Source organism: Alligator sinensis, unplaced genomic scaffold (genome assembly GCF_000455745.1).
Source record: "Alligator sinensis unplaced genomic scaffold, ASM45574v1 scaffold216_1, whole genome shotgun sequence".
Lineage (NCBI taxonomy): Eukaryota > Metazoa > Chordata > Crocodylia > Alligatoridae > Alligator > Alligator sinensis.
This window is the reverse complement of record NW_005841868.1, coordinates 3,054,720-3,067,966: the sequence shown is the minus strand read 5'-3', so window position 1 is coordinate 3,067,966 and position 13,247 is coordinate 3,054,720. Positions and strand designations below refer to the sequence as shown.

Genomic DNA, 13,247 nt, shown 5'->3' with positions numbered 1-13,247 from the left:
GGGGGGTAGCTCTCTATGTTAAGGAAAGCTACACGTCCCTGCAAGCTGATATTGGCGACCAGGGTGGATGGCTGGAGACCCTCTGGGTTAAAATCCATGGGTAACACGGCACAGGGGACACAATGGTGGGAGTCTATTACAGACCTCCCACCCAAAGTCCTGAGCTTGACCAGGAGTTTGCCCAGGAACTGGCTGAGGCAGCTTGCTCCAAGACCATGGTTGTCATGGGTGACTTCAATTACCCGGACATCTCGTGGTTTCCCATTAGTGAAGTGGTCCAATAACTGCCTTCTTCTATGAATAAACTAGAGCAACCCTAATTTAATTTTGAGGAAAGTAATTTCACTCTTGTTTATCTCCTGGAAACATACCTCCTCATTATGGTTGATGAAATTGTGACAGCATCATGGCTGGTCTTGTTCAAACTTAGATTTGCGGTCAGAAATGAAAAAGACCTTCATGCACTAACGTTTAATTATAAAAGCACTTTTTGCACTACTCCAAAACCAAACCCATAGTTCTGTGTATTTGGCTTTTTTCTCTTTCAGGTAATGATAAAGAGGTGGAGAACCAACCTTGGCCAAATCTGTACTTAGTTCTGGGAAAGTCTGAGTTTTGGCAAATATGCTGAGGAAAATGTAATGACCAGCAAACCTGAGGCTGAGGCAGCCCAACATTTTATCTCCTGAGTCTAATTTCAAGTTTTCTGACATCTCTTAATTGACTTCAGTGCATGCATTTGATGGCATCACTTTAGTTTTCCAGAAATGCTTGCACAGTTTGGAGGGGGAAAAGAAACCATTTTCTGAGTGGATACCAGCACTGCTGTAACTATCAGTAGTAGATTCATGGCAGAACATGCTCAGATTCCCAGCAACACTGAAACCAACCACAATTTTTTCTTTGAGGTTTGAGATGGTTTGGACTATTATTCTTCTGAAGAGTAGAAAATAGGAGGATACTTTTAACCTATTAAATAGGTACTTTGCGTCAGTCTTTCATCAGTCCCATGGGACGCCCATGCCCGCTACAGGGCCGGGAAGTCCGGGTGAGGGTGATCCCCTGCCCTCCATTAATGCTGACTTTCTGAAGGAACATCTTGAGAAGCTGGATACCTTCAAGTCAGCTGGCCCTGACAATCTTCACCCCAGGGTACTCAAGGAGCTGGCGAGCATCATAGCCCAGCCTCTAGCACGGATCTTTGAAAACTCTTGGCGCTCTGGTGTAGTGCCCGAAGACTGGAAGAAGGCCAATGTGGTGCCTATCTTCAAGAAAGGGAGGAAAGTGGATCCGGCTAACTATAGGCCCATCAGCCTGACTTCTATCCCGGGGAAGATCTTAGAAAAGTTTATTAAAGAGGCCATCCTTAATGGACTGGCCGACGCCAACATCTTAAGGGATAGCCAGCACGGGTTTGTTGCGGGTAGGTCTTGCTTGACCAATCTCATTTCCTTCTACGACCAGGTGACCTATCACCTGGACAAGGGAGAAGAGATTGATGTCATATATCTTGACTTCAAAAAAGCCTTCGATCTGGTGTCCCATGATCGCCTCTTGGAGAAACTGGCCAATTGTCGCCTTGGGTCCTCCACGATCCGCTGGCTGGAAAATTGGCTCCGGGGTCGGACCCAGAGGGTAGTAATCGATGGAAGTCACTCATCGTGGTGTCCTGTGACCAGTGGGGTCCCCCAAGGCTCTGTCCTTGGACCCATACTGTTCAACATCTTCATTAATGATGTGGACACTGGAGTCAGAAGCGGACTGGCCAAGTTCGCCGATGACACCAAACTTTGGGGCAAAGCATCCACACCAGAAGACAGGCAGGTTATCCAGGCTGACCTGGACAGGCTCAGCAAGTGGGCGGACGAGAATCTGATGGTGTTCAACGCCGATAAATGCAAGGTTCTCCACCTTGGGAAGAAAAACCCTCAGCATCCTTATAGGCTCAGCAGTGCTATGTTGGCTAGCACTATGGAAGAAAGAGACTTAGGGGTCATCATTGACCACCAGATGAACATGAGCCTGCAATGCGATGCGGCGGCTAGTAAAGCGACCAAAACGCTGGCTTGCATCCATAGATGCTTCTCAAGCAAATCCTGGGACGTCATTCTCCCCCTGTACTCGGCCTTAGTGAGGCCGCAGCTGGAGTACTGCGTCCAGTTTTGGGCTCCACAATTCAAAAAGGATGTGGAGAAGCTTGAGAGAGTCCAGAGAAGAGCCACGCGCATGATCAGAGTTCAGGGAAGCAGACCCTACGATGACAGGCTGAGAGCCCTGGGGCTCTTTAGCCTGAAAAAGCGCAGGCTCAGGGGTGATCTGATGGCCACCTACAAGTTTATCAGGGGTGACCACCAGTATCTGGGGGAACGTTTGTTCACCAGAGCGCCCCAAGGGATGACGAGGTCGAATGGTCACAAACTACTTCAAGATCGTTTCAGGCTGGACATAAGGAAGAACTTCTTTACTGTCCGAGCCCCCAAGGTCTGGAACAGCCTGCCACCGGAGGTGGTTCAAGCGCCTTCATTGAACACCTTCAGGATGAAACTGGATGCTTATCTTGCTGGGATCCTATGACCCCAGCTGACTTCCTGCCCTTTGGGCAGGGGGCTGGACTCGATGATCTTCCGAGGTCCCTTCCAGCCCTAATGTCTATGAAATCTATGAAATCTATGAAATATTTACTTTAGTTAGTCTATAAGGTTCAAATCTACCCTGCCTTCTACTGGACATAGTGAAGTCAGGGCACCGAGTTCTTCACACTGAGGCTGGACGTGGGCTCAGGGAGGCCAGCCCTAATGCTGATGGGAAAGAAGCAGGGGCTGATTGGGGGTTCTAGCACTTGATCCCTGGAGCGCTCGTCTTTGAGGATCACCACCATGCTGCTTTCCACATGCCATGCCATTGTGCCTGGGGCTTTGTCTGGCTGAATGGAAGGCCTGATGATTCTCAGCCTGGGGCCCCTCTTCCCTCCTTGGTGGGATGCAGGGGTTCGCAGCACTGCACATACCCAGAGAGCACACAGTGGCCTTGGCCTCAGGATGCCAACTTGGCACCCAGAATTAGGCCAGAGCAAGGTCACTGTGGTGCAGGCTGTAAGGTCACTTGCTCTGGCATCCTGGCCCTCACATTCCTTGTGCATTCCTAGAAACTGTTGGCTAGGGCATTTCAGTCCCTCAGCCCCTCCTGGAGCAGGTCCCAGGCCCCTCTCTCTGTGCACGCCCCCGCCACACCACAAAGGCCCTTTATGTGATGCCTTCTCTCTCTTAATCCAGCAGACTGGCCTTTCAGCTGTGGAGCTCCTGGGCATGCACAACAGGCTGAGCTCCATTCAGCTGTGAGCATGACTTGGTGCCCCCAGCAGCCTCTCCTCCCTAGGCTGGGCAAGGTGCAGGGTGAATGGTGAGGACCAGGCAGGCCTAGCTATAAGGGGATGTCTGTGTGGCAAGGAAGCTTGTGCTGCCAGGCCAGGCCATGGAATGTCAGAGCTCAGCACAGGGCAGCCACAGGGCCCCCGGCTGGGATTCCTTCCCATTAGGCCTTCCCACAGAGGGAAGGAGCAGATGCCAGGGCCCATAGGGCCAAATGGAACAAAGCTGCTGGCTCTCTGGCTCCCAGCCCCCTGTGCCCACACTGGGGCAATGCTGCAGCTTGTCTCACCTGACTTTTCTGTCTGGCCTTTAATCAGCTCTTGTAAACTTCTTCTCCTGCACAAACCCGCTAAATGGCTGCAGTTGGGCACCCCTTCCTCCACCAGCTGGCATCCCACCCTGTCCCCTGCAGCCCTCCCTGCTGGGCTTCCTAACTCCCCGCAGCAGCTCTACCTAGAGGGCCCCTGGATCAGAGCAGGTTAGCACCTGAACCATTCCCTGCAAAAGCTCTTGCAGTGCACAGAGGACCTGGGAGCTCCCTGATCCCTTTCCCTGCAGGAAGAGACTAGGGCTCCTGCCATGTTTCCTCTGGGAGCTGGTTTTGGGCCCGGACTGGCACGGCAGTGTCACATACCCCTCTCCCTCGAGCACCCTCTGCTGGCATAAGTTGGTAGCAACGTACACAAGAGGGGTGGCTCACCGCTCCCTGACACAAGTGCTCTCAGGACTCTCAGAGCCTTTTTCATCCCCAGAAACCTACTGTAGGCAAAGGGGCTTCCCTGTCTTGTGTCAGGCAGCAGTCTACAGGAGAGTGCCAGAGAGGGCACCTCTGCTACGGATACGTTGTGGCAGCCTTGGCATAATCCCATTTCCTCCTTATGCCTCAGTTTCCCCTCCTGCAACACTGGGGCATTGGTGACACTTTCCTTTTTGTAAAGTGTTTTGTGAGGCTTGAATGAAAAGTGTCACACACCAGCCAGGCTGGGTCTGAACAGCCAGCACTGTGGGGAACAGTCATCAGGACAGTTACAGCCCTTTGCCTCCAATGGCTTTTCAGGGCCTGGAACAGGGAGGCGTGGAAAAGTCAACACCCCATCACAGCACTCACTTCCCTCTGACCAAGCCAGGAGGTACAGGGGCACGTTGAAGAAGAGACACAGTGATCAAGACTCTGGTCTTCCTGCAGCCCCAGTGAGAGTGTCCCAGGTGTGTTGGGCAGCTGCCTGGCCCACAGTACTAGACTCTGCCCCCTGTCCCAGCTAGCTCTTTGCAGTGGCTGATGCACTGCCCTGTCTGGTTAATCTGCAGCTCCTCGGGGCTGCCCCTAAATCTGTCATTTGGGCCAGGTGAGATCTTCAGGCAGACTGAGTGCTGAGGCTGCCTCTGGGGTTCATGGAGCCCAAATGTAAAAGAGCAGCGGGGACAGGTTTTGAATAGCTCAGTGTCCATCTGCTGAGCTCCTCTAACTTGAGCCCTCCTTAGTGGGGAAGCCCTTGCCCCCCATTTATGATGTCTGGTCCTGGGTTGCTGAGTCCAGGAGTCACCCTCAGCCAGCCCTGCTGCTCTGAGGACCTGCCTCCTGCTTCCCACACACAAATTAGCCAACCTCCCCGTGCCCAGCTGGTGAATGAACAACTTGTGCAAAGCTCCAGGGGGGACCTTTTACCCCCCTGTGGGTGAGAACTGAGCTATGTTCAGGAGCTGACAGGAGTGTGTGCGACTCCAGCTTGGGGAGAAGGTGAGGATGACTGGCCAGCCAGGCAAGGCCCAGTGGAGAGCGGGTGGGGGGCGGTGTTGTTTTCTTAACCTCTCCACTGGCTAATCCAGGCTCTGGTCTCCTGCTCCAGCCTGGCCTAGGGCTACCCAAACCCCTTGCCTCTGCTTCCAGCAAGTGCATACTCCTTCTGCAGCTCCTATCTCTACCCTGCAGCACAGCCCTATTGCCCCTGCTCTACTCTGATACCTTGGTGCTGCTGCCACAGCACTGCTCTGCTGGGAGCTGAGTCATCCAAGATCCTGCCTGCACCTACCTCAGGCCTGCCATTTTAGGCTACCCAGCAGCCATGCCTGCTTGCGCTCAGGTCTTGGACCCACCCACAGCTCATGCCCACTCAAATCCTTGGGAGCCGCACAAGCCTCTGGTGTGCGGGACCATGCCTTAATGTGGGTTTGTACAGCTCCCAGCACAAAAGGGCCATGAAGGGCTGGCAGGAAAGAAATATTAGAGCTGGATAAAAAAAAAAAGGGTTGTCAGAGCAGGAGTTTTCTGTCAGAGATGCAGCTTCATCAAAAATCAGAGGGACCTGACAATTTCAGCAGAGCTTTTGGAGGAGAAAAAGCCTAAATGAATGGGTTCAGCCTCCTGATTTTGTTTTGCTAAAACCCAAATCCTTTATTTACGTAAGATAAAGATGCTTTGTTTTGACTTCCGCAGTTTGATGCCTTTTGATTGAATTCTCACACTACATGAGACTCAGAATATACTTAAATATACTGAATGAATTCTGAGATTTAAGTATCTAGTTAACAAGTGTAATTGACAAATTCAATTGAACAATATATGCAACAGCCTATCCAATTAAAAAAAGGGAATGAAGTGAGCAAAAATGCCACTGAACTGAAAATGTGTGGAATTCTTTCATTTTGCAGGCAGATTCCAGAATTTGGCCTTTTTTGTTCCAGTCAGGAACGACAAGTCATTCTGATGCTCCCTGGAGCAGAGACCCCAGTGTCTGACCAGTCTCCAGAAATATTGGGTCATCCTAACAAGACAAGGCCAGCGGAGGGGGCAGGCTGGCTGAGCAGAGGGCTGGGGGGGAATGATTGATCATGCTGCTTTGTGACCTGCAAAATGCTGCCTGCTCTCTGAGGTGAAGGCCCTTTGAAAATGAGCTGTGCTAAGAGGAGGATAAAGAATTCAGGGGCTGGAGGGCTGGGGACCATGGTTTACTCTTCCAATAGGGAGCTGATCAAAGGAGGAAAGAAGAGGAGGAGGGGGAAGATCATTGTCTGGGAGGCTGTGGGGGACTTGTGCAGCATGGAAAGGATCAGAGGGAAAGGAGATATTTCAGAGGGAAGCGGCCAGCTCCCTCTCTGGGTTAATGTGAGTGAAATCAGAGCAAAAGGCCATACCGCGTGACAGAAGCAGTGAGGAACTGCCCTTGGGGACGTCATTGCACTTCTGTGTACATCTGCTTGCCCTCTGACCCTACATCTCACTTCTCTACTGCCAGCACAAGGAATATGTCTTACTACATGTTTGTACTGTGCCCGTGCAACAGGGTCCACAGTGCCAGCATAGTGGGAGTGAGAACGCAGGGCAACATGAGAGATGAAAGCAGTTGGAGCTCAGGAGGGCACCACAGGCACGCCACTAAAGGGGAGATAAGTCTCTAACTTGTCCAACGGGAGGCACTGCAGGGAATATATGTGCCAGGTTGGAATTTCTATGCCAAGCATGGAGCGTGATGCTCTGGGAGTGGGGGCAAGGGGAGTAAAGGCCAGTGTAAGGAATAGGGCAGTGGAATTTGCCAGGCTGGGAACCAGGGGGAGGGGGGGAGGGTGGCAGCATGATTGGGAGGGGATGAGATGGCACATGGGGCTTCAGGGAAAGCACAGGTCACCATAGCCCTACTGGGCTGTCCCACTGGCAGCAGAAGGCAAAGGTTTTCTCCCAGCATCAGGCTGACCCAGGGGAGCCAGTCCTGTGCCAGGAGCAGGCAGCGCCAACTTAGAGAGAAGCCCCAACTCTCAGGAAATGCCCAAGCAGCACCCAGGCTTGAGTGCCTGGCAGAGCAGGTGCCTCAGCACACCCGTGCTGCCTGGTCCCTAAGCAAGCACCTCTGAACAAGGGGGAGGGTTTTGGGCAATCCAGCCCCTCATACCACAGCTCAGTCACCAGCATCGAGCCACCTTTGCACTGAGAGCTGCCTTTGGGTTTCTCTCTGCCATCCCAATGTGAGGGACTGGTTATCTCTTCCCTTCTGACAATGGGTTTGCTGATTGGGTGACAAATACAACACATGAACAGTGTCTTTCCTCTGATATGTCCATGCCTTCTGCATGGGGATCATTATGCCCATTTGACAGATGAGGAAACTGACTCACAAAGTGAAGAAACACCTCTTTCTGCAAGTCAGAGACAGGGATGACACTGGAATCTGGGTTTGCTGCCTTTTGGCCTCTTGCTCTGCCTGCTAGAAGGTGCTGCCTCCGTCACTCCAGCATCTAGCACGATCCATCTGGGGTCAACCCAGCCCAGAGCTATGGGGGATGAACCTGCTGAGGGGTTAATCATTAAACAGGAAACCTGCAAACATTCCTGGAGGTGGAGGGGTGGGAAACCTTCAGGATGGCTCATCTATATAGTTATGAGGCCTGAGCAGGGATCTGGCAAGGAGTACCTGCTATGAATCATAGAAAAGAGAACTGGAAGTACCTTCAGAGATCATCTAGTCCAACCCCCAACCAGAGGCAGCATCATCCCTATCCAAACCATCTCATAAAACCCATTGCCTAATCTATTAGTAAAATTACAGTCAACTCTGACACAGCCGCAAGGCAGAACACCCTGACCTGCCTCAGATAAAGCAGGGCGACAACCCACTGGAGTGGAGAGAGAAACCAGGGTGGAAGAGGAAAGCAACCCAGGCACCAACAGCTCCATTGGGAAAGCAGAAGAGTTGGGTGAGGGACTTCACCTCAGGGGATGGGAGCTCCCCAGGCATCTGGACCACCAGCGGGACAGGTTTGAGTCTGGTGATCTCACTCCCTCTCAATGAGCTGCATCAGGAGGTGTGTTTGAGCCTCTCAGTCAAGCATTGCCTAGATCCATCTTCAGTCCCCAAGCCCTCATGCCCTTCTCTAGTGTGTCCCAGGAGAGCACTTCTCTCCCACCCTGGGGCAGGCGAGCTGTCATAAGAAGGCTCGGAAAGCTGAGGGGAATGGGAGGAAAAGGAAGAAAGAGAAAAACCACAGAGCAACACTACAATCACTGCTAGGTTGTTGGAAAATTGATGTGGTACCTGGAGTGACACCTGCAGCACAGAACTGCATGGGTACTTAGCACCAGGATCATGGACATAGTAAGGGGTCCATGACCCAAAAGTGCTTGAGAACTGTTGCTCTAGGGGATTGCCAAGGCCCCCTCCCTCCCCAGCATGGCCAGCCCCACTGCTATGGCAGGCAAAACTCCAAAGCAGATGGTGAGGTAAAGATCTTGGGCAGTGAAAGAGGAGGTGAGGGGCCATGGTAGGGTGGCAGGGGTCTCTCTCATGATCCTGGCCAGTCCTAGATGGGGAGGAAATCTAGTGCATTTCCTTTCCTGATGTTTCCCTTCCCTATGGGCTCTTGGGATGCGGCACCTGTGACCACTGATTCAGTCACTCCCTGGAGTTTCCTGGACACTGGCTGGGCTGGAGAAGCACCTGCTGGCTGTGATAAGCCAGAGTGCCTTCACCACAGCCTGGTTTTGTCTGCAGATGCTCCCAGCAGAAACCTCTGGGGGCCTTGCTGGTTGAGGTCTGCCTCACCACCACCAGCAGCCTTGGCCTTGCTAGGCAGCACTGCTTCTGCAGTTCACAAGGGACAGGAGAAGTTAGTTTCTGAACCAGACCACCCCAGCCCTGGGACCAGCTGAGATCCAAGCAGTGCTTCTGTGACATGCTGCAGTTTTGCATGTCCCATCTACAGCCTATTACACCTCCTTCCCTAGGACCATCCCCAGCCTGGTGGCAGGTTGGGTACTTCAAATGTGGTCTAACACGGGTCCTTTAAAAAGTGCTGTGCTTATCTGTGCGTCCTGGGTTGGACCAAGATAGGAAAGGGAAATGAGAAAGCGTTTCCCCATAGTGTCCCAGACCCTGCTGAAGCCAGGAGACAGCGGGAATCCGGTGCTGGAGGAATTGCCAGTGCCAAAAGTTTCCAGTAAACACCCAAAAGGCCAGATGCTTTTCAGAACCACCGGGTCCTTCCCATGCACAGGCCAGGTAGATCAGAGACAGGAAATGCTTTGTGGGCCTGCACTCCCTGCCTGTGACTATGCAGCTTCTACAGGGGCAATGTGCTCACCTGCCCCTTAGTCCACTCCCTATATACCACAGGGGCCACCAACTCCTACCACTCAGAGCCAATTATCTAGGAAAGAAAGCCCCCCCCCACCCAGTTCCAGCCTGCTGAGCCATGCAGCTCCCCTCAAAGGGCATTAACAAGCCAGGTTTCTGTCAGCTCTCCCTGCTGTCATTTTCACATACCACCTAGCAGCAAACCTGGCAGCTGGTTAGAGGGCCCTGCTGTGGGTAACTGGCTCTGGGAATCAACAGATCCCAGGCACTATCATAACACCACTGGCCAGGAGAAGCCCCAGGCACAAACACTTGCCCAAGGTCACCTAAGCAGCCCCAGAATCCAGGTCAGCCCTTCACCCACTAGTCCACAGTCACGCACAGGCTGGCTGACAGCGCTGGGGGGCTCCAGCACCGGGGCTCACCCATGCCAAGACACGTGTGCTCGCTCTTTACCTTCGGTTGGTGTATTGGAGTCCAGCCAGGTTCCAGGTGCAGCTCACCTCGGGCAGCAGGCAGCAGAGCCACAGAGCCGCTCGGAGGCATCTCATCCAGCTGGGCCACTGCGCCCTCATTGTATCTGCGGGGCCAGTCCTGGTGACAGTGCTTCCGCCCACCTCTCCCAGCCACCACGGAGCCCTTTATTCTTTTTTGAACTCGTTCACTCCCCCCGACGTGCTCCCACGCGTCCCCCTCCTCTTGCCAAGGAGCAAAGCTCAAGGATCTCTCATTGAGAAAAAAGCCACGGAAAAGCCCCCTTGGCAGAGGGAGTCTCAAAGAGCTTAGTGGCCCAGTGCCAGGCACGGTCACAATAAAGCCCAGGTGGAGGCAGGCTCACGAAGGAGGAGGCTGAGTGTTCGGGGGTGGAGGGACGGGGATCAGCGCTGACAATCCTTCCCCTGCCGCCCTGCAAAAGAACTGGAGTTAAGTCTCTCTCTCTCGCTCTCTTTCTGCATTAACTTGGCTGAGGCTCCTGCAGCAGCTGGGGGGAGCTCCAGGAAAGAAGAGATTAGAGAGACATCAACAGAAAAATTAAAAAAAAAAAAAAAAAAAAGGAGGAAAGAAATCACTGCTCTGCTCTGCAATCTCACAGGAGGGGAGAGGGGACAGTGCCAGAGCCTCTCACCTTCCAGGGCTCTGGAGTGGTCTCTGGGCCACTGAGTGGGGCTGGAAGGGAGGGGGGAGAGGGGGAGGGTGTTACATGCAAGCAAGCAAGCAGTTCTCTCTCTCTCTCTCTCTCTCTCTCTCAAAGCTGCCTCTGCCCAGCGTTGCTCCCACCTCTGGATATTTGGCAAAGGGAAAAGCGATTAAGGGCAGCTGGAAGTCCTGCCCCCTTCTCTTCACTGGATTAAGGAACCCAAACAATTGGAGAGACTTTTCAAAAGAAGCTCCATCTCTCTCTCCACCTTCCCACCTCCCCCCACCCCTTTCTCCTTCTCTTCATCATGTTCAAGATGTGGACTGATTTCCTATTCTCAGCCTTGTTAATCAGTAAGGGAAAGGAGCTGGGGAGGAGCGGGGTGTTGGGGAGGGGGGTAAGCCACTTAGATCATATACAGAGCTCACTTTTTCTTCCTGCTTCCCAGCTCCAGCACCCCACAGAGAGCATAATTTACCGGTTGGCTTCAGTGGAGCCAATTTACTCCCTGGTGTCACTGAGATGGGAGTCTGAGCCAAAAGGAAACGTGGTATACGTCTAAGGAAGGGGGGGGCGGGGCAGACAGTATGGGCTGGATCCCTACCTGGGTAAATCAACATTGCCCCACTCGCCAGGATGGAAGCTTGCTGATTTATGCCAGCCGGGTTTGCCTGGACTCTGCCTTCCCCAGGGTGCAGGTGGAAGTGGAAGGAGTGGGACTGAGCTGGTGTGAGAGCAGGGTTAAGTCCATTCTTTTCTGTCAATTTTATGGCTTGGTTTGAAGAGAGGAGTCATTTGGCAGGAAATGCTTTGAATGCAGCCACTAGGAAAAGTAGCTGTGGGGAGGGGAAGAGACCCTCCCACCCAGCCTAAAACCAGTCACATGAACAAGAGGAGCCAAGGTCATGCCTGGGGGAGCTGTGCATGTGTGAGGACTGCACAACAGTGTCAGCTGGATCCTAGCCGGGGTTGGGAGTGTGTGTGGGCTGTGTGTATCTGCATGGAGTGTATGTATGTGGGAAGTATGCATATGTTGTCTGATAGCAGGGCATGCAAGGACATGGAGATGTACGTGATGGAGGTTAGCTGTTTGCAGCCTGTGTTTGTATGTGAAGATGCACAGAGGCATGTTGTCTGTGTGCAAGAACATGGAGCCCAGGGATGTATGTGTGAACATGGTTTGTGTGTTTGTGGGTGGGCAAGGCAGGGGGGCGCTATATGTGTACTTTGCCTGTGTAAGGGCATGGGGGTGTAGGTGTATGGTGGGGGGGGGGATGTGTGTGACAGGGCATACGTGTATGTTGCATGTGTGGGTGGGGTGTGAAGGGGTTCAGGCATGTGTGGTGTGTGGCATATGTGGGAGGCACACAGGTGTGTGGTCTGTGGGTACATGTGTGAACATGTCTGTGTATGGAAAATGGGGGTATGAATGTGCATGTATGGTGTGTGTGAGTGTGGGGGGATTTTTCTAGTCCTCAAACCATTTTTATTCTGTTACACTCTCACGTTCACTGTCAGATCTCTAGAAACAAAAGAATTCTTATACTTCAAGAAACAGGCTCAAGCCAGCCATGATCTGTACAGTTTCCTTTGCTATTACTGGACCTGGACAAGCATCCCCAGTTCCAAACTCCTCTTAGCTTTAGACCTGGCCCCAGACTCACTGTCCAACTATCAGCCTTGTGCCCCACTCTCCACCACTATGAGGGTCTAAACCAGACTCCAGAAGCAAGCAGCACTTGGGTTTCAGAGAACATCCAGCTCAGCTCTGCATCTGATCTCAGTGTCTTGGCTGGAGCCTTCATGGTCATCATGTACCATGGCTTTGCCTGGCTCCTCCTTCCACTTGGTCCTACCCCAGAGTTATCCATAATCCATTTGAGCCACTGCAGGAAGATGACACAGGACCTATCTGTCTTCTGCCATGTGACTTCTCAGACACAGGTTCCTGATGCCTGAAACTGCCAAATTCAAAAGGCAGGGAGGTTGGACTGACTGAGGGAGTCACTCTTACCACCCCCTCACACATGAACATCTTCAGCTGCGAGCAGAGGTGTTGACAGTCTCATAATTTCTTATTACATCTGCTCTTTGGAGGAATCCTGAATAGGGAGAGACTGCAGAAGACACAGCTCAGGGAATCGTGTGACAGGCAGAAGGGCTGAAGTCAGACAAATCCTAATCTTGGATGGATTTAGAAGCTCTTCTCTATCTTTGTCAATACCTGGTCAGTCCACGGGCATTGTGCATACTCCTGTGGAAACATTGACTCTCTTGCATGACAGGATCTTCCCAGATATGATTCTGTGAGCCACAGATTCAAATGTGAAGACAGACACTCAGAAGAATGAGAGACCAGCGGAAATGGCCCACAGCGCGACAGTTGGGCAGCTGAGACACCTGCACCTCTATTGCATGATGATGGAAAATTATCTCTCATCCCTGTTCTTTGTCAGGGCAGAGCTACTGGCACCATGGTGGAAAAGATCCTCTCCTGGAGAGCTCTCTGAGAAGAGTGCCCTGCAGGCATATCCTTGCTCACAGCTCAAAGGAGCCCTCTGCAGATCTTTTTCCTAGAAGGCAGCATTTCCCCAGAATCCAGAGCCTGTTTAAGGGAGCATGGGGGAAAGTGCAGCATGTATATATGCAGTAGACATCTGGGAGTTGGGATTGCATCCC

General features: G+C 52.5%; 1 long non-coding RNA gene across 3 annotated transcripts in view; it reads right to left on the bottom strand.

The window, feature by feature from the left end:
* LOC106723025 overlaps window positions 1-11,317 on the bottom strand; it is a 28,229-nt gene extending 16,912 nt beyond the window's left edge. The window contains exons 1-2 of one of the 3 annotated variants that reach the window (XR_001359019.2): window positions 11,173-11,317; window positions 9,887-10,337 (exon numbers count right to left, since the gene is read on the bottom strand). This is a non-coding gene — a long non-coding RNA (uncharacterized LOC106723025). Of the gene's footprint in view, window positions 1-9,886; window positions 10,338-10,556; window positions 10,679-10,996; window positions 11,028-11,172 lie in introns of those variants that run through there. The other 2 variants (XR_003092035.1, XR_001359021.2) reach the window with 2 other exon arrangements.
* Between the last annotated feature and the right edge of the window lie 1,930 nt (window positions 11,318-13,247).